A 22,163-nucleotide genomic window follows, 5' to 3' on the forward strand; every position below is an offset into this window, starting at 1 on the left:
CTGTCTATACATATACAGTTACTCTGAATGTCTACACTCCTGGCTCTGTTTCTACTGATGTTACCTTCTATGCTTGTCTGCATGCCATCCAGCACACCCAGCTGTCTCGGGTCTTGCTGATATACGTGCCATCTGGCAAGTCCTTCTGCTGTGACACTGCCTTTGGTCCGTGTTGATCACCCTGACCTACGGGTTTGATAATCCACTCATAACGATCAATATCATATTGGTGTTGGTCCGACACCCAGCAGCCCCACCGATCAGCTTTTCAGCTTTTACAGCTCTCTTGAATAAGACTTGTTCTCTAGTACCTGGCAGCGGCCACTACACAGTAAATAGAGCCACTGCGGTGACAGTTTCTGTGTTTTAATCTAGCCACTGATAGATTTTGGGATAGGTAATCAATATCTTATGACTGAACAACCCCTTTACTTGCAATATATTTCACATAAGATTTATCGACTTCATTTGTTATAGAGGTGTACAGTGCCTTACTGCATATCCAAAAAGCTCTGCATCTATTTATTTGTATATAAAATCTAAATTTTTTTTTTTTTTGCTTCCAGGATAGAATATCTCTTACATTTAGGATTTGACAGAGTAAGGAGCCACAGGAGGTCCTATGTGTTACCATAAGAACTCCTGCACACGGCTCTGTTGTACTGCATGAGACCGAAGATGACAAATATATTATAAAACCTCACAGATAATCCTGATACAGATATGGAAAACCTCAAAGATCACCCTCATAGTATAGGCTGCCATTGTTGCTAGCAAGTATTTTGTGATTTTTTTTACGTATTACACACACTTTTATCTCATTTCCCAGGAGCCTTATTATACTAGAAATAATACATTTAGCTTCTATAACTTTTGCACGACAGCAGCAAATAGGGAAACACAATATTAATTAAAATATGATCCATTAGTCCCAAAAAGTGCTTTATATCTGGGCAATAAGCCAGGAAATTTTAATAATCGCTGCTCTCCTACAACTTATCAAAGATAAGACATTTTAAAATTGACTGAACACCTAATTAAGGGCAGCACATAATAAAGCTTTGTACTAAAGCAGATGTTCATATTTCCGCACCCTCACCCTGCTGGTTAACTCCTGGACAGTCTGTGGTGCAACATGACGTTGGTGGATGGTGCGAGACATGATGTCCCAGATGTGTTCAATCGGATTCAGGTCTGGGGAATGGATAGGCTAGTCCATAGCTTCAATGCCTTCATCTTGCAGGAACTGCTGACACACTCCAGCCACATGAGGTCTGGCATTGCCCTGCATTAGGAGGAACCCAGGGCCAACCTCACCAGCATATGGTCTCACAAGGGGTCTGATGATCTCATCTCGGTACCTAATGGCAGTCAGGCTACCTCTGGCGAGCACATGAGGGCTGTGCGGCCCTCCAAGAAATGCCACCCCACACCATTACTGACCCACTGCCAAACCGGTCATGCTGAAGGATGCTGCAGGCAGCAGATCACTCTCCACGGCGTCTCCAGATTCTGTCATGTCTGTAACATGTGCTCAGTGTGAACCTGCTTTCATCTGTGAAGAGCACAGGACCCAGTTGCGAATTTGCCAATCCTGGTGTTCTGTGGTAAATGCCGAGCGTCCTGCACAGAGTTGGGCTGTGAGCACAACCCCATCTGTGGACATCGGGTACTTAGACCATCCTCATGGAGTTGATTTCTAACTGTTTGTGCAGACATATGCACATTTGTGGCCTGCTGGAGGTCATTTCGCAGGGCTCTGGCAGTGCTCCTCCTGTTCCTCCTTGTTCCTACTTGCACAAAGGCTGAGGTAGCGGTCCTGCTGCTGGGTTGTTGCCCTCCTACGGCCCCCTCCACGTGTCCTGGTGTATTGGCCTGTCTCCTGGTAGCGCCTCCAGCCTCTGGACACTACGCTGACAGACAAAGCAAACCTTCTTGCCACAGCTCCCATTGATGTGCCATCCTGGATGAGCTGCACTACCTGAGCCACTTGAGTGGGTTGTAGAGTCTGTCTCATGCTACCACGAGTGTGAAAGCACAACCAACATTCAAAAGTGACCAAAACATCATCAACCAGAAAGCATTGGTACTGAGATGTGGTCTGTGGTCCCCACCTGCAGAACCACTCCTTTATTGAGTGTGTCTTGATACTTGCCAATAATTTCCATCTGTTGTCTATTCCATTTGCACAACAGCATGTGAAATTGATTGTCAATCAGTGTTACTTCCTAAGTGGACAGTTTGATTTCACAGAAGTTTGTTTTACTTGGAGTTATATTCTGTTTCCTTTATTTTTTTGAGCAGTGTATGTCTTTGCATATGTATCCCTTTGCCTAGATGTCCTGTAGGTGTGAATAGCGTGGATAACAATACCTAAATTTAGATTTCTGAATATTACTAGTTGTTCTTGATGAATAGATGTTGCTTGTGCCTGGCAACAACTTCGCACACTTTTATATGGAATCCCTTAGAACTAAAATATGTGTACAGATGTTACAGGCTGTTTGGTGTCTAGAGAATGTTGCGCCAATACCATGCATAATAGCTACCACAAATCCCCAGCCATATGTAAATGAGTCATTAGCTGATGTTGCTTAATGTATTAATTGTAACAACTTTACAGTGACTAGGATACATTAACATCCTAATAACATTGCAGTTAAGAAACCGCATTGTTTTTATTGCTCGCATTGTAGTGTTTTCTATCCCATTATCTTCAATGGTGAAAAACATGGCTGGGGACGCCATATGTTAAAACAACGATCACATTGTTATTGGGATAGTCGTTTCCCATAAAAACATTTTCAGGAACGTTTCTTTTAGAACAATTTGTTTAAAAAACAGAGTTTTGCTGAACCATTATCAGGACAAGTGAACGTTCCCATATGGGATGAAGTACCAGCGAAATAGCAAATAAAGGAATATACGGACATTAAACCAAATATCTCCACATGTAAAACAGATACATAACTGCCATAGTGACTATGGTCCTAGTAAGCAACTTTGTAATGGATCTTACCTATGTATGAATGAATGCACATTTTTTTCAGACCATAACGCATAATTTATGCCTATGGCTGGTCTATGAGGAATAGTGCAGCCACACAGGGCTGAAAGCTAATGCTTGCGACTGCTATCATACTTAATATTGATGTTTATAGCGATTTTTTTTAGATATCATATACGGTATTTAGTATTATTATTATTTGAACACTGTATGGTGATACTACCTTTTGGGCACGGTAGAGATTATTTTTGCTGTACATACTGTTGGTAGCACTGTTAGATATCATTCAAAACATTCACAGGACCATAGCGCAGCAGTCACCTGAGTCGTTTATGATGGCCAGACCACTTCTCTGCGAACACCATCCTACCTCCCGGAATCCCCAGAGCCTCTTCTCATTTGTAGACCCGGTGTGACATGGACATGACATCACATGGAGCCTATTATTAAGGAGAGGCGCCAGAGATTCCAGCAGATAAGAGGAGAGGAGGTTCACATAGAATCATAGAATGGTAGAGTTGGAAGGGACCTCCTGGGTCATCTGGTCCAACCCCCTGCTCAATGCAAGATTCACTTAATCATCTCAGACAGATGTCTGTACAGCCAGTTTGATGACTTCAATTGAAGGAGAACTCACCTCCTCTCGTGACAGCCTGTTCCACTCATTGATCACCATCACTGTCAAAAAGTTTGTTCTAATATCTAATCTGTATCTTCTCCCTTTCAGTTTCATCCCATTGCTTCTAGGTTTTTTTGTTCAAATGAGAATAAAGCTGATCCCTCTACAATGTGACAGCCCTCAATATATTTGTAGACATCTATTAAGTCTCCTCTCATTCTTCTCTTTTGCAAGCTAAACATTCCTAAATCCTCTAACCGTTCTTCGTAGGACATACTTTGCAGTCTGGTCACCGTTCTGGTCGCTCTTCTCTGAATTTGCTCTATTTTGTTCATGTCTTCTTTTTAAATGCGGTGCCCAAAACTGGACACAGTATTCCAGATGAGGTCTGACCAAGGAGGAGTAGAGGGGATACCGTATATAATCGAGTATAAGCCGACCCGAGTATAAGCCGACCCCCCTAATTTTGCCACAAAAAACTGGGAAAACTTATTGACTCGAGTATAAGCCTAGGGTAGGAAATGCAGCAGCTACCGGTGAATTTCAAAAATAAAAATAGATGCTCCATACCGTTCATTATTGCCCCATAGATGCTCCATATAAAGCTGTGCCACATATAATGCTCCATACCGTTGATTATTGCCCCATAGATGCTCCATATAAAGCTGTGCCATATAGAATGCTCTGCACCGTTCATTATGGCCCCATAGATGCTCCATATAAATCTGTGCCATATATATAGGTCTGCACCGTTCATTATGACCCCAAAGATGCTCCATAGAAAGCTGTGCCATATAGAATGCTCTGCACCGTTCATTATGGCCCCATAGATGCTCCATATAAAGCTGTGCCATATATAATGCTCTGCACCGTTCATTATGGCCCCATAGATGCTCCATAGAAAGCTGTGCCATATATAATGCTCTGCACCGTTGATTATTGCCCCATAGATACTCCATATAAAGCTGTGCAATATATAATGCTGCTGCTGCTGCTGCAATAAAAAAATCACATACTCACCTCTCTTCGCTCAGGACGCCGGCGCTTTCAATTTTTACCTGCTCCTCGTGCGGCTCCGTCTCCAGCACTGACGCTCAGCAGAGGGCGCGCACTGACTACGTCACCGCGCCCTCTGACCTGAGCGTCACAGCCAGAGGACGCTGATGACTGAGCACCACCGGAACGAGGAGCGGTAAATATCGCGCAGCGCTCCCCTCCCCGTATACTTACCTGCTCCTGGCGCGGTCCCTGCTTCTTCCACCGCTGCATCTTCTTCCTGTATTGAGCGGTCACCGTTACCGCTCATTGCAGTCATGAATATGCGGCTCCACCTCTATGGGAGGTGGAGCCGCATATTCATGACTGTAATGAGCGGGACCATGTGACCGCTCAGTACAGGAAGAAGATGCAGCGCTGGAAGAAGCAGGGACTGCAGGGACCGCGCCGGGAGTAGATGAGTATAACTAGACAGCCCCCGCTCCCCCTCCCCTGCAGACCCCCGGGTATGACTCGAGTATAAGCCGAGAGGGGGACTTTCAGCCCCCAAAAATGGGCTGAAAATCTCGACTTATACTCGAGTATATACGGTAATTACTTCACGTGATCTAGACTGTATGATTCTCTTAATGCATCCTAGAACTGTGTTTTCCTTTTTTGCTGCTGCATCACACTGTTGACTCATGTGCAGTCTGTGATCTATTAGTATACCCAAGTCTTTTTCATATGTGCTGTTGCTTAGCCATATTTATCCCATTCTCTATATACTTTTTTTCCATTTTTCTTTCATCTTCTGTAAGCAAAACAAACTCCTCACTGGTGCTGTTCACACTACAAATGTTGCTATAGCAGAATGTGTCTTCTCTACAAGCAAGAATTCATTTTGCCTGTTCACTCTTGTTAATTATGTACTTGCCAATGACCAACAGTTAACTTTTTGCATACAACTCTGTCTTTAACCATTTGTTTGCTGTAAGTCCTGGACTGTCTATACATATACAGTTACTCTGAATGTCTACACTCCTGGCTCTGTTTCTACTGATGTTACCTTCTATGCTTGTCTGCATGCCATCCAGCACACCCAGCTGTCTCGGGTCTTGCTGATATACGTGCCATCTGGCAAGTCCTTCTGCTGTGACACTGCCTTTGGTCCGTGTTGATCACCCTGACCTACGGGTTTGATAATCCACTCATAACGATCAATATCATATTGGTGTTGGTCCGACACCCAGCAGCCCCACCGATCAGCTTTTCAGCTTTTACAGCTCTCTTGAATAAGACTTGTTCTCTAGTACCTGGCAGCGGCCACTACACAGTAAATAGAGCCACTGCGGTGACAGTTTCTGTGTTTTAATCTAGCCACTGATAGATTTTGGGATAGGTAATCAATATCTTATGACTGAACAACCCCTTTACTTGCAATATATTTCACATAAGATTTATCGACTTCATTTGTTATAGAGGTGTACAGTGCCTTACTGCATATCCAAAAAGCTCTGCATCTATTTATTTGTATATAAAATCTAAATTTTTTTTTTTTTTGCTTCCAGGATAGAATATCTCTTACATTTAGGATTTGACAGAGTAAGGAGCCACAGGAGGTCCTATGTGTTACCATAAGAACTCCTGCACACGGCTCTGTTGTACTGCATGAGACCGAAGATGACAAATATATTATAAAACCTCACAGATAATCCTGATACAGATATGGAAAACCTCAAAGATCACCCTCATAGTATAGGCTGCCATTGTTGCTAGCAAGTATTTTGTGATTTTTTTTACGTATTACACACACTTTTATCTCATTTCCCAGGAGCCTTATTATACTAGAAATAATACATTTAGCTTCTATAACTTTTGCACGACAGCAGCAAATAGGGAAACACAATATTAATTAAAATATGATCCATTAGTCCCAAAAAGTGCTTTATATCTGGGCAATAAGCCAGGAAATTTTAATAATCGCTGCTCTCCTACAACTTATCAAAGATAAGACATTTTAAAATTGACTGAACACCTAATTAAGGGCAGCACATAATAAAGCTTTGTACTAAAGCAGATGTTCATATTTCCGCACCCTCACCCTGCTGGTTTCCAATTTTATACTTTTTTTTATGGATGATTGAAATCATTTATGGCACATCTTAATTATGTTCATTAGGATATGTTTGAATCCTTGTATTCATTAACTGAGGTGCTGAAAATATTAGAGTTCATTCCAAAGAAGCTACCTCTACATAATGGAATCTAATATTCTAAATTTTTCAAACCAGAGTGTATGTATATATACAGTAGATAGATAGACAGACAGACAGACAGACAGACAGACAGACAGACAGATAGATAGATAGATAGATAGATAGATAGATAGATAGATAGATATTCATGGAAGCAGCCTCGGCCACTGCTATTGAAGGTGCCTAAAAATGGGGGTCCCAAGCAGGATCTATCGTCAAGGGCTGCAGAACAAGCCATATTGTTTCCCTATTATTCTTGATGTTAAGAGTCATTTCATTGACCAGATAAACTGCCCGTAACGTGTGCCGATCAATGACATTGGAAATCAATCAATAAACATTAACTTTCATTTTGATGGAATAATTATTTGAGAGGTTTCCAGCCATTTATAATTGTCAACAGCATGTCCCCTTAGAGACTGTCGGCAGAACCCAATATTGCTTGGTTCGATCTATGTTAGTCAATTGTAAAACCCCAACTCTCAAAAAGTTGGGACTCTGTGCAAAATGCAAATAAAACATGAATGCAATAATTTGGAACTATTGCATAGCTGTCAGGATTCCTCCTATCTGAGTGTCTGGATGCAGTGAATGACAATTCTGCCGTCCAATCTAGGAATAGGGCGTGCTGAGCTGTTAGTGTCTGGAGTGACAGTTTAGCCATCCAATTAGGTCCAGGGTGTGCCCGGGCTTCATCCATATGTCTCTTGTCCTTGTTATTAAACCAGCTGTTAGGGGTCGAGTTCCTGCCTCTGCACAGGGGGAATCTCAGGCCATCTCCGCTGCGGTCTCCCATTCTTCTCCAGCCGCAGTGGAACCTGCTCAGCGGGGACGTCGATCCCAGCGTCTCGCTCAGTCTGACTCTGTGCTAAGAGTTACTGCTGCATTTCCTGCTTCTGCCATTGAAGTCAGTGCTGGGCAGCGGCGAGCAGACGCTTCTGGGACTAAGTCCTGCTTTTCACGTTCTGAGCATACCCAGAGTAAGATCTCTCAGTGGAGATTGAGGGTCACATGATCAGATACTGCAGCTAGGTCATTGGTCCTTCTTTGAAGGTCCTTGTAGGTGCTAGGACTAAGTCCTGCTTTGCACTCTGAGCATGCCCAGGGCAAGATCTCTCAGTGGAGATCTGGGGTCACATGCTCAGGTACTGCAGCAACTCCATTAGTCCTTCTCTGAAGGTCCTAAACGTGCTGCAACTATTTAAGGCTCGCATGGCCGCACGGCCATGCGCTAGTATTGTCTTTTGTAAACGTGTGTGTGTTGTGAGTGAAAGTCGTTCTTTAAGATCCCCTCCCTATTGTATGACTGCTCGCGGAAGGTGGATGATTGCTATCTAGCGCCCGACTTAGCCATCAGCACGTTATACACATTACAGCGTCTAATTGCTGTGACCGCCAGTGCAGCGCCGGGCGCTTTCTCTGCGCTTTCCTGACCCAAGCCTGGGTGGTTAGTGGCGTACGCCAGTGCGGCACCGCATGCACTCTCGTGCTTCTTAATTAATATGATTTCTGTCTCTCTGACACTCCAGTAGCGGTGTCGAGCGCATGAGGTCTTTATGAACTCAAATCCTGAGTCTTGGGATTGAGTTCTGAGACTCCTTGCTTGCGCTCTTGGTGCGGTACCGCGGCCCTGTGACGCAACAGGGTTCGCTTCCTTCACACAGGGTGAAGTTAACCCATGTGTGTATTCATATTGTACCGCCATATCGTCCGTCTCTACTAGCAGCAGGGTTTTCACCTGCACGGTGGACCTCGGACTGCGAACGCACCTAATACCATTACATCTTAAACTTGGTGCGTTCCGCCAGTCCTAACACCAGCTCTCTGCCTTTGAATATTGCCGATTGCGCCATTGATCATGAGGTGTGTGCTTGCTCTGTGCTCCTTGTTTGGTATTCTGATCTTTGCTGCTCGACCTAGGATTTGTCTTGACCATCAATTTGCCTAGCCCTTTTGTCGTGATCCGCTACCTTCTTGGAATATTGACCTCGGACTGTTTCCTGACTATGCCTTTGTCTCACCCCTCTGTCTATGACGTACTCTCTACTCTCTTGGCTTTTGACCTTGGACCTCTTGACCACCCAGGCTTATCTGTGAGTAATGAATAATGTCACCATAGCCATATTTTATTCACTACAGACAAAATTAACAAGAAATTGATGGCAGCAACACCTCTCAATAAAGTCAGGATAGAGCCGAGTATACAATTGTGTAGCATCTTCTCTTTTTCATACAACAGCTTGTAAACGTCTGGGATGCAAGGATAGCAATTTTTGGGAATGGAATGCTTCATTCTTTTCTGATGTAGGATATTCACTGCTCCACAGTCCGGAGTCGTAGCCAGATTTTTCATTTTATAATGTGCCAAATGTTTTCTATTAGTGAAAGGTCTGGACAGCAGGAGTCCACTTCATCGTCTAAACTCTTCTTCTGTCAAGCCATGCTGTTGAAATGGATGCAGTATGTGATGTCAGCATTGTCTTCCCTACCCTGACATAGATGTCTGGATGGGAGCATATGCTGTTCTAAAACCTCTATATAACGCCCATCCTTTCATGTGTAAGCTGCCCATGCCATGGGCACTAATGCAGCCCGATACCATCATAGACGCAGCTGGATAACAAGTTGAATGGTCCCTTACCTCTTGAGTTTGAAGGACACGGTTTGCATAGTTGCAGTTTCCATGGAAAATTAAATTTTTTTATTAATCTGACCACAGAACAGTTTTTCATTTTGCCTCAGTCCATTTTAAATGAGCTTTGGCCCAGAGTAGATGGCAGCATTTCTGGATTGTATTGCTATATGGCTTCTTCTCTGCATGATAGAGCTTTCACTGCATTTGTGGATCTCACGGCGAACTGTGTTCACAGACAATGATATCTGGAAATATTCCTGAGCCCATAATTGCACCATCAAATCATGCCTATTTTTAAAGCCGTATTGCCTGAGGTCCCGTAGATCATGAGCATCAAATATTTACAGTTGGCCTTAACCCTGATGTATATGGATTTCTTCAGAATCCCTGAATTTTTCGATGATATTACAGTGGCATGTAAAATTTTGGGCACCCCTGGTCAAAATTACTGTTATTGTGAGCAGTTCAGAAAGTTGAAGATGAAATGACCACTTAAAGGCCTAAAGTTAAAGATTACACTTTTCCTTTGCATTTTAGGAAAAAGAAATATACAGGTGCTTCTCACAAAATTAGAATATCATCAAAAAGTTAAATCCAAACATAATAACGCCTAGATACGTGGCACTACCAAATGCAAATATATATAAAAAAGAGGGGGGAAGCTATATGCCATAAAATTGCCACATTTTTATTGAGACAAATTTTTAAAAAACAATTAAAAAAGTAATATGATATAGGGACAACAAATGCAAAATAAGCCACTCAATTATAGTAATATGCCATTAGTAAAGTGGGTTTAGAAAACCTGACTCAATAGAAACTGTAAATAGGCCTAGATGAAAATAATAAATTAAAAGGAGTTAAGCGTAAAGTTCCTGCAAAAGGAATAATAGGCCAAAAAATTCAATTAAGTTAGGAATAGTTGTAAGAAGAAATTTGCATAGCACTTCCAAGGAGTATGTGTGGTGACAAAAACACTGAAATTGTCCTCATGTCCAAGTATAAAGAAGGTAGCACATACTAAAAAAAAATGGTGATTTAACAGGCTTATGGTTGCAAAACACTAATATGTCAGCAATAAAAAAGCCAAAAGAAACAAGATTAAAGAGGACACTTGAAGGAAGTATGCTGGCACATTACCTTTAAGTGGTGGCAACACCCCGACGCGCGTTTTGCATTTAGCTTTTTCTTAAACTCTCACACACTCTCCATTAACAAAAGGCTAAACATTACAGGTTATGGCTAGTTGGTAGAGCAATAACCGATGAACATAAAAACATGAATTCAAGTTCTAGTGGAATTCTGAACACAGGAGAAAAAGCAAATATATAAATAAAATTATATTTTTATAATTGGCCATCATTATTTTTACTACTTTTACAGGATATATCTTTATAGGTATATTTTTGAGTAAAATGTAAATTGTTCTTTTATTCTATAAACTTCTGACAACATGTCTCCGAATTTCCAAACAATAAATTTTGTATTTTTTTTCTGACAAAGAAAAATGGTAAAAATCAAAAAACAGTGCTTTCAGACCTTAAATAATGCAAAGAAAACAAGTTCCTAATCATTTATAAATAACAATACTAATGTTTAACTCAGGAAAACTTCAGAAATCAATATTTTGTGGAATAACCATGATTTTTATTCACAGCGTTCATGCGTCTTGGCATGCTTTCCACCAGTCTTTCACACTGCTTCTGGTGCAAAAATGTAAGCAGTTCTTCTTTGTTTGATGGCGTGTGACTATCCGTCATCCTCTTGATTACATTCCAGAGGTTTTGAATGGGGTTCAGGTCTGGAGATTGGGCTGCCCATGACAGGGTTTTGATGTGGTGGTCCCTAAATTTTTGTCAGAGCTGTAGGCCTGATGACGCTATGCGGCCAGCTAATCACAGTAATGCCACAACCAACGTGGCTCTGATGCATCTTCATTGGCTGTCTACAAAGTGCCAAACATGCGGGGCGAGGACTCGAGCTTCTGTTCAAGCATTCAAAAAATACTCGCCAAGTAACGAGCATCTCGAGCACCCTGATGCTCGAGTGGGTAGCGATCAGTGACGAGCACGCTCGCTCATCACTATTTAGCAGTCTACATGTCGTGATCATACCTTTCTGTCAGTTTAGTCCTCTGTCTCCTGTTTTCCCTTGAGCTCCGTTGTCACCTTAAGAAAAAAAAAAATACATTACCTATATGGCTTTAGAAAAATATATAGAAAAGAAGAACAATAATGATTCAATTTCTATATAATTATTTCATTTATAAACAGATAGCCAACAGACCGCAGTGATATTTGGCAGGGAGGTGGCAAATATAATGGAATAATGGTCCAATTTTTATTTTTCCCATATTTGTCCCATAAAGTAGAACAGATGTATTCACACATTGATCTGGTAGTGAGATCCCTGTAACTCAGAACAGGTCTTAATCTGATCCTATCGGCTGATCAGACTAGGTTACTCAGGTCTATGGGCATCAGCATTCATCACTAGTGACCCAGCGCCATTGGGAGCCATACATGCCCGTGCCATCACATAGCCTCCACCATGTGTCACAAAGAATTTGCTGTACTTTGAATCGTAAGCCGTTCCAAGCCTTCTCCATACTTTCTTTTTCCCATCATTCTGGTACAGGTTGATCTTAGTTTTATCTGTCCATAGAATGCTTTTATAGAATTGGGTGCCTTTTTTTGATGTTTCTTGGCAAAGTCTAATCTGCCCTTTCTATTTTTAAGACTGATTAGTAGTTTGCACCTTGTGGTAAACTCTCTGTATTTGCTGTCATGAAGTCTCCTCTATATGACAGACTTAGACGCTAAACATCTTCATCCTATAGAGTGTTCTGTTATGATCCCAGTGGCTTAGGATCGCAAATCTAACCAGCTAAGTCAGAGATAATAGGACAAGCTCTGGGGATGTGGTAACTGGACTGACCGCAAACCTGATTCTAACCAAACACACTAAAGGTAGCCGTGGAACGTTTCCTGAAATCCTAGACGTCTCTTCACGGCCTGAGAAACTGACTACCCCTAAAGAGAAAGTAAGACCTCACTTGCCTCAGAGAAATACCCCAAAGATATAGAAGCCCCCCACAAATAATAACGGTGAGTTAAGAAGAAAAGACAAACGCAGAGATGAAACAGGTTAAGCAAATGAGGCCCGCTAACGCTAGATAGCAGAAAATAGCAAGGGATCTGTGCGGTCAGTAAAAAACCCTATGCAAAAATATCCACGCAGAGAATGCGAGAACCCCCACACCAACTAACGATGTGGGGGGAGCAACTCAGCACCCCAGAGCACCCGCAAGCAGGGAAATCACATATTAGCAAGCTGGACCAAAACATATCATATACTAGGACACATCTTGAACACAGATGAGCAAAAAATAAGCAAACAAAACTTAGCTTCTCTTGGAGAGACTGATAACGGATGTAGACAGGAGCAATCAGAATAGCACTGAATACAACGACAGCAGGCAACCACTGAGAGTCCAGCTGAACTAAATAGGAACCAGCTAACAGATAACGAGACAGCTGATCCAACCTCAGACCTGCAGAATGACAAAAAGAGCCACCAGAGGGGGCCCAAAGACAACACTCACACAGTACCACTTGTGACCACAAGAGGGAGCCCAAAAACAGAGTTCACAACAGTGTTCTTCGCTTGGGTGGATGTTAGGAAGGGGTTTTTCTTCACCATGGAAAGGATTCTGCGATCATCCACCACTGTTGTCTTCAGTGGATGTTCAGGCCTTAAGTTCCCAAGCTCACCAGGGCGCTCTTTTTTTGCAGAATGTACCAAACTGTTGATTTGACTACTCCTCCTAACATTTCTGATATCTATGTAATGGATTTCCCCTTTTTTTCATACTAATGATGGTTTTTTTCACTTTCATTGAAAGCTCCTTTCACCACATGTTGTGGGTTCACAGCAACAGCTTATAAATGCAAATGCCACACCTGGAATCAGTTCCAGATCTTTTACCTGCTTAGTTGATTATGGATTAAAGAGAGAAAAGCCCATACAGTCCATTAAAGAGATTTTGAGATAATTGTCCAATTACCTTTGATTCCTTGAAAAAGAGGCAGCTACATAAAGAGCTGTAATTCCTAAATCCGTACTCTAATTAGAATGTGAATACCCTCAAATTTAAGCTGAGAGTCTGCACTTTAGGGCTATATTGCTTATATAACTTAGTTTTTGAATATGTGTTTTTCTGGACTTGTTTATGCAGCCAATCATCCTAAAAGTCACTGATGTAGTTGTTGGTTAGCTGCAGTGGTCACATACCAGCTAGGCAAGAAGAGAACGAGAAGATAACAGTGGGGACCGAGCCACCAGGAAGGTGGAGTCAGACTGCACAGGAGCCATCCAGTAATTGCAAGAAAAGGATTGAATGCCCCTCTAACAATATCTTCAGTCGGAAAGACAATCTATGACTGGCTTCACCTGTACTGTTTTTAGAAGAAAGTAGCCATGGTTTCTTCATTCATGAAGTAAAATGAAGGTGGATTCTATACAGTTTTCCTCCACCTTGACATTACCTTTTTCTCCAATTGGTCCCAGTTTTCCCATTTGGTCAGGAACTCCCTTATCATCTAAAATTAAATAAAATAATTGTTAGAAAAAGATTTGATATATTTTTCAAATAGCCTCCTAAGGGAAATAAGAAGCCCCCATTACTAATGAGGTTGGAGACCTTCTACCCTAATTGTCTTGGTCTGAGTAGACATAAGCGCAGAAGTGGAGAGGTCACCTATCAGAAAAATGTCTCCAGTTTCAATAACATTTTACCTGTGGAATTTATTTAACTAAAAATTACCTAACTAAAATGCCCCCCGTGGCCAAGGTTTATATTATTTTTAACACAGATTGTGATGCGTAAAAAAATGCCAAAAATATTTGAAAACAAAAAAAACACATTTAAAAGAAAAAAAACTGATTTAAACAATTGATCATTTTCTGATGATAGCTTCACTTTAATAAACATGCAGATGAGGAATTCAAACAAATAGTAGCGAATATACAGTTTTTACTTTTGAGGCTAGGCTGTTCATTTACTAGATTTACCTTTATGTTCTGGCAATCCTGGAGATCCCTGAAGTCCTGGATGTCCAGGGGTCCCTGGGCAAAGCCTTAGAATATCCAATTTGTCTGATTCCCCAACATCCAACAGTTTTACATCTTTTGGGAAATATGAAAAACTTGTCACATGTTCTATTACCGGGAGAGGATGTCTAGTTTATAAAACCTATTTTCAAATACTCATTTAAACCAATGAGAACCCAGTTTTGTCATTAAAGGGAGTCTGATGACAATTTTTCCCCTACAAAATTGCTGGGAGTGTTTGATATGGAGTCCATAAAATAGGAGTTTAGTTAAAGGGAAAGAGGAAATTGGGCCAAAGATCCAAATTGATCTGTATGGAAGTAATAAGGAAGCAAAAGATCCCACGCTTCTGTTTTTGTATCATAACAGGTATAATTTGGTGCCGGACTGGAGCATCTTGGGCCCACCAGAGAAAATCATTCTTGGAGCCCACTATGTAGCTACATAGAAATAAATAGAAGACCTCCAATTGTGTGGTAAAACATGCTAATATCAGAGTATAGTGTAAGGTAGTACACATCTTAATTATGTAGCAGGGGTTGGGGTAGCCCCCTCATAGAATATAAAGTAGCCCCCTCATAGAATATAATGTAGCCCCCTCTTAGAATATAAAGTAGCCTCCCTCATGGAATATAATGCAGCCCCCCTCATAGAATATAATGTTGCCCCCTCATAGGGTATAATGAAGCCCTCCTCATATAGTATAATGCAGCCCCTCCACAGAATATAATGTAGCCCCCTCAGAGTATAATGCAATCCCCTCAAGAGGTATAATGGGGCCCCATAGAATATACTGTAGCCCCCTCCACTCATATAGTATAATGTAGCCCCCAGAATATAATATAGCCCCTGAGAGAATGCAGCCCCCACACAGAATATAATGCAGCCCCCCACAGAATATAATGAAGCCCCCTCATAAAAGTATCATGCAGACCCCCTTATATAGTATAATGCAGGCCCCCTCATAGCGTATAATGCAGTCCCCCTCATAGGGTATAATGCAACCCTCCACCCCATCATTGTCCTCATCACCACCTCCATCATTGCCTTCTCACCTACCACCCCGATCATTGCCCTTTCCACCACCTCCATCATTGCTTTCTCCCCACTACCCCATCATTGCCCATTCCACCACCTCCATCGTTGGCTCCTCCCCACCACCATCATTGTCCTTTCCACCACTACCATCATTGTCCTTTCCACCACAACCATCATTGCCTTCTCCCCACCACCCCATAATTGCCCTTTCCACCACCTCTATCATTGTTTTCTCCCTCACCACTCCCTTCATTGCCCTCTCCATCTCCTGCATCATTGCCTCCCCCCTCCACCACCATCATTATCCTTTCCACCACAACCATCATTGCCTTCTCCCCCACCACCCCATCATTGCCCCTTCCACCACCTCCATCATTGCCTCCTCCCCCACCACCCCATCGTCCTTTCCACCACCACCATTGCCTTCTCCCCACCAATGCTCTCTCCATCACCCACATCATTGCCCTCTGCAATATACACACACAGCACCACTCTCAGATACAGCACCACACACACACACAAACAGCACCACACCACTCTCACACACACACACAGCACCGCACCACTCACGCACATATGCACACAGACACACAGCACCACTCACCTCTCCACACGTTTCCCGCAGCACATCCCGGCAGCATCTCTGTCGCCGGCTGCTTTCTCGGTTGTAGCTAGAATGTATGGGCTCATTCCAGGTTTTGACTACAGCCCATACATTCTAACTGTCTCCCAGAAATGACATCATACCTGAAAGCAGCCCATACATTCTAGTATCTATCATGCAGGCAGTGTAATCCTCAGCCTGCCCGCTATTAAAGTAAAATGAATATTCACTCCTCTCCATGCCCATGGGGGCATGGGAAAGCATTAATTTTCTCTTTAGCAGTGGGGACAGGTTCCTGTCTCCAGCTGCTGCTCCGCTGGGCAAGCCCCCTGACTCAGGAGCCCCATAGCAGCTGGGTGTGCCGCTATTAGCGACACACTACTGGATGGGGGCCCCTGGAGCAGCGGGGGCCCTAGGCAGTTGCCAGCCCTGTATGCCAGCATGTGGAAGTGCCTGGGCTCACCAGAGAATCCACCGGTTCCCCGGTGGGCTAGTATGACCCTGCCTCCTGCTCCCCCAATTTGCTCTTCCCCTCCACCCTCCAGTCATTATTTGCTCTTCCCATCCCCCACCTTCAATTCTTCATTTGCTGTCCCCCACCCCATACCCTCAATTCATAATTTGCTGTCTCCACACTCAATTCATTTGCTTTCCACCGTCCCCCACACTCAATTCATCATTTGCACTCCTCACCCACTCCACTCCACTTTGTCATTTGCTCTCCCCTCCATTCCCAACTCTTCATTTGCTATTCCTCAGTGTTGTGAACTCTATTTTTGGGCTCCCTCTAGTGGTCACAAGCGGTACTGTGTAGTGTTGTCTTTCTGCAGGTTGGCAGCATCAGCTGGTTCGTTATCCTTGGTTGGTTTCCTATTTAGCTCACCTGGATACTCAGTTCCTTGCCTGCTATCAATGTATTCAGTGCTCTTCAGATTCCTTGTGACTACCTTGCTCCCAGTCTCTCCAAGACAAGCTAAGTTTTTGTTTGTTCATTTTTGATTATCAGCATTCATCATGTTTCTTGTCCAGCTTGCTAAAATGTGATTTCCTCGCTTGCTGGTTGCTCTAGGGGACTGAGTTTCTCCCCCCACACCGTTAGTTGGTGCGGGGGTTCTTGAAATCTCAGTGTGGATATTTTGTAAGGGTTTTTTACTGACCGCATAGACCCCTTTTCTATTCTCTGCTATCTAGTATTAGTGGGCCTCATTTGCTGAATCTGTTTTCACCCCTGTGTATATGCCTTCCTCTTACCTCACCGTTATTATTTGTTGGGGGCTTCTATATCTTTGGGGATTATTTCTCTGGAGGCAAGAGAGGTCTTTCTTTCTCTCTAGGGGTAGTTAGTTCCTCAGGCTGGCTCGAGACATCTAGGATTTTTAGGCACGTTCACCGGCTACTTCTAGTGTGTTTGGATAGGTTCAGATTTGCGGTCAGTCCAGTTTGCCACCTCCCTAGAGCTTGTCCTATGTTTGTTACTTAGCTGGAGTAATTTGTGATCCTCAACCACTAAGGATCATAACAGTATAGCAGGCCAGAAAGTGTTTAATGCATCGCAGAAGTGGGATAAAAAGAAGACCTGAGTACATTTATTTATTTATTTTTTTTCTCCTCCCGCTTTTCCTTTGCTGCAGTCTGTTTAGCTTCTTTCATCCCCTTGAACTCTGGGTGGTTTTGAGCTCAGCTGCAGACATGAATGTTCAGACTCTGACTTCTTGTGTGGATCATCTTACTGCACGGGTGCAAAGTATTCAGGATTTTGTTATTCATAGCCCTATGTCAGAACCAAAGATACCCATTCCTGAGTTGTTTTCTGGAGATAGATCTAGGTTTCTACATTTTAAGAATAATTGTAAGTTATTTCTATCTCTGAGACCTCGTTCCTCTGGTGATTCCGCTCAGCAAGTTAAAATTGTTATCTCTTTGTTGCGTGGCGACCCTTAAGATTGGGCTTTCTCTCTGGCGCCAGGAGATCCTGCATTGCTTAATGTAGATGCATTTTTTCTGGCTCTTGGACTGCTTTATGAGGAGCCTAATTTTGAGAATCAGGCAGAAAAAGCGTTGCTGGCTATCTCTCAAGGTCAGGATGAAGCAGAGGTGTATTGTCAAAAATTTCGGAAATGGTCGGTGCTTACTCAATGGAATGAGTGTGCCCTGGCTGCAAATTTCAGAGAAGGTCTTTCTGAGGCCGTTAAGAATGTTATGGTGGGGTTTCCCACCCCTACAAGTCTGAGTGATTCTATGGCTTTAGCCATTCAGGTTCATCGGCGTTTGCGGGAGCGTAAATCTGCTCATCCTTTGGCGGTATTTTCTGAGCAGAGACCTGAGTCTATGCAATGTGACCGAACTCTGACCAGAATTGAGCGACAAAGTCATAGACGTCAAAATGGGTTGTGCTTTTACTGTGGTGATTCTACTCATGTTATCTCAGCATGCTCTAAACGCTTAAAAAAATTTGCTAAACCTGTCACCATTGGTACTATACAGCCTAAATTTATTTTGTCTGTTACTTTGATTTGTTCTTTGTCGTCCTACCCGGTTATGGCTTTTGTGGATTCGGGTGCTGCCCTGAATCTGATGGATTTGTCGTTTGCCAGGCGCTGTGGTTTTGTCCTGGAGCCTTTGGAATTTCCTATTCCTCTGAGGGGAATTGATGCTACGCCATTGGCTGAGAATAAGCCTCAGTATTGGACGCAAATGACCATGTGCATGACTCCCGTACATCAGGAGGTGATTCGCTTTCTTGTTCTGCATAATTTGCATGATGTTGTCGTTTTGGGTCTGCCATGGCTGCAGGCTCATAATCCAGTTTTAGATTGGAAAGCTATGTCTGTGTCAAGTTGGGGTTGTCAGGGAATTCATGGCGATACTCCGTTGGTGTCTATTGCTTCTTCCACTCCTTCTGAGGTCCCTGAGTTTTTGTCTGACTACCAGGATGTATTTGATGAGCCCAGGTCCAGTGCCCTGCCCCCTCATAGGGATTGTGACTGTGCTATAAATTTAATTCCTGGTAGTAAATTCCCTAAGGGACGACTTTTTAATTTGTCTATACCAGAGCATGCCGCGATGCGGAGTTATATAAAGGAGTCTTTGGAGAAGGGACATATTCGCCCATCCTCTTCCCCTCTTGGTGCAGGATTTTTTTTTGTGGCCAAGAAGGACGGTTCTTTGAGACCTTGTATAGATTATCGTCTTCTGAATAAAATCACAGTCAAATTTCAGTATCCTTTGCCACTATTGTCTGATTTGTTTGCTCGGATTAAGGGTGCCAGTTGGTTCACCAAGATAGATCTCCGTGGTGCGTATAACCTTGTGCGCATTAAGCAGGGAGATGAATGGAAAACAGCATTTAATACGCCCGAAGGCCATTTTGAGTACTTAGTGATGCCTTTTGGACTCTCTAATGCTCCTTCTGTGTTTCAGTCCTTCATGCATGACATCTTCCGAGAATATCTGGATAAATTTATGATTGTTTATCTGGATGACATTTTGGTCTTTTCTGAGGACTGGGAGTCCCATGTGAAGCAGGTCAGGATGGTGTTTCAGGTCCTGCGTGCTAATGCTTTATTTGTGAAGGGCTCAAAATGCCTCTTCGGAGTACAGAAGGTCTCCTTTTTGGGTTTTATTTTTTCTCCTTCTACTGTGGAGATGGACCCAGTCAAGGTCCAGGCTATTCATGACTGGACTCAGCCCACGTCTGTTAAGAGTCTTCAGAAGTTCTTGGGTTTTGCTAATTTTTACCGTCGTTTCATCGCTAATTTTTCTAGCGTGGTTAAACCTTTGACGGATTTGACCAAGAAGGGTTCTGATGTGACTAATTGGTCTCCTGCGGCCGTGGAGGCCTTTCGGGAGCTGAAGCACCGGTTTTCTTCAGCTCCAGTCTTATGTCAGCCAGATGTCTCTCTCCCCTTCCAGGTCGAGGTTGATGCTTCTGAGATTGGAGCAGGGGCTGTTTTGTCGCAGAGAAGCTCTGATGGCTCTGTGATGAAGCCATGTGCTTTCTTTTCAAGAAAGTTTTCGCCTGCCGAGCGGAATTATGATGTTGGTAATCGGGAGTTGTTGGCTATGAAGTGGGCTTTTGAGGAGTGGCGACATTGGCTCGAAGGAGCTAAACATCGTGTGGTGGTCTTGACTGATCACAAAAATCTGATTTACCTTGAATCTGCCAAGCGCCTGAATCCTAGACAGGCTCGTTGGTCGTTGTTTTTCTCCCATTTCAACTTCGTGGTCTCATACCTGCCTGGTTCGAAGAACGTGAAAGCTGATGCACTTTCTAGGAGTTTTGTGCCTGACTCTCCGGGAGTTTCTGAGCCGGCTGGTATTCTCAGAGAGGGAGTGATTTTGTCTGCCATTTCCCCAGATTTGCGACGAGTGCTGCAGAAATTTCAGGCGGATAGACCTGACCGTTGTCCACCAGAGAGATTGTTTGTCCCGGATAGATGGACCAGCAGAGTTATTTCCGAGGTTCATTCTTCGGTGTTGGCGGGTCATCCTGGGATTTTTGGTACCAGAGATTTGGTGGCTAGGTCCTTCTGGTGGCCTTCCTTGTCGCGGGATGTGCGTTCCTTTGTGCAGTCTTGTGGGATTTGTGCTCGGGCTAAGCCTTGCTGTTCTCGTGCCAACGGTTTGCTTTTGCCTTTGCCTGTTCCGAAAAGGCCTTGGACGCACATTTCCATGGATTTTATTTCGGATCTTCCAGTATCTCAGAAAATGTCTGTCATCTGGGTGGTGTGTGATCGTTTTTCCAAGATGGTCCATTTGGTGCCCTTGCCTAAGTTGCCTTCTTCCTCCGATTTGGTTCCTCTATTTTTTCAGAATGTGGTTCGCTTACACGGCATTCCTGAAAATATTGTGTCTGATAGAGGATCCCAGTTTGTGTCCAGGTTTTGGCGGACTTTTTGTGCTAAGATGGGCATTGATTTGTCTTTTTCGTCGGCCTTCCATCCTCAGACTAATGGCCAAACCGAGCGAACTAATCAGACGTTGGAAACTTATTTGAGATGTTTTGTTTCTGCTGATCAGGATGATTGGGTGACTTTTTTGCCATTGGCCGAGTTTGCCCTTAATAATCGGGCTAGTTCTGCTACTTTGGTTTCGCCTTTTTTCTGCAATTCTGGTTTCCATCCTCGTTTTTCCTCGGGTCAGGTTGAGCCTTCTGACTGTCCTGGGGTGGATTCTGTGGTGGATAGGTTGCCGCAGATTTGGAACCATGTGGTGGACAATTTGAGGTTGTCACAGGAGAAGGCTCAGCGCTTTGCCAACCGCCGCCGCGGTGTGGGTCCCCGACTTCGTGTTGGGGATTTGGTGTGGCTGTCTTCTCGGTATGTTCCTATGAAGGTCTCCTCTCCTAAATTCAAGCCTCGCTTCATCGGTCCTTATAAGATCTTGGAAATCCTTAACCCGGTGTCTTTTCGTTTGGATCTCCCAGCATCGTTTGCCATTCATAATGTGTTCCATAGGTCTTTGTTGCGGAGGTATGTGGTACCTGTGGTTCCTTCTGTTGAGCCTCCTGCTCCGGTGCTGGTCGAGGGCGAATTGGAGTACGTGGTGGAGAAGATTTTGGATTCTCATATCTCTAGACGGAGGCTTCAGTATTTGGTTAAGTGGAAGGGCTATGGTCAGGAGGATAATTCCTGGGTTGTCGCCTCTGATGTTCATGCGGCCGATTTGGTTCGTGCCTTCCACGCGGCTCATCCTGATCGCCCTGGGGGTCTTGATGAGGGTTCGGTGACCCCTCCTCAAGGGGGGGGGGGTACTGTTGTGAACTCTATTTTTGGGCTCCCTCTAGTGGTCACAAGCGGTACTGTGTAGTGTTGTCTTTCTGCAGGTTGGCAGCATCAGCTGGTTCGTTATCCTTGGTTGGTTTCCTATTTAGCTCACCTGGATACTCAGTTCCTTGCCTGCTATCAATGTATTCA

The 22,163-nt window shown here is 43.5% G+C and overlaps 1 protein-coding gene and 1 long non-coding RNA gene across 8 annotated transcripts in view; one reads left to right on the top strand and one right to left on the bottom strand.

The window, feature by feature from the left end:
- Positions 1-22,163, top strand: part of WHRN (whirlin) — a 322,874-nt gene that overhangs the window by 20,144 nt on the left and 280,567 nt on the right. The gene's annotated exons all lie outside the window — the stretch shown is intronic.
- Positions 11,406-14,712, bottom strand: LOC143805003 (uncharacterized). The gene is made up of 3 exons (XR_013221155.1): positions 14,568-14,712; positions 14,042-14,095; positions 11,406-11,662 (listed from the first exon to the last, which is right to left on the bottom strand). It is a non-coding gene; the product is annotated as an uncharacterized LOC143805003 (long non-coding RNA).

The sequence above is a fragment of the Ranitomeya variabilis genome, chromosome 2 (assembly GCF_051348905.1).
Source record: "Ranitomeya variabilis isolate aRanVar5 chromosome 2, aRanVar5.hap1, whole genome shotgun sequence".
NCBI lineage: Eukaryota > Metazoa > Chordata > Amphibia > Anura > Dendrobatidae > Ranitomeya > Ranitomeya variabilis.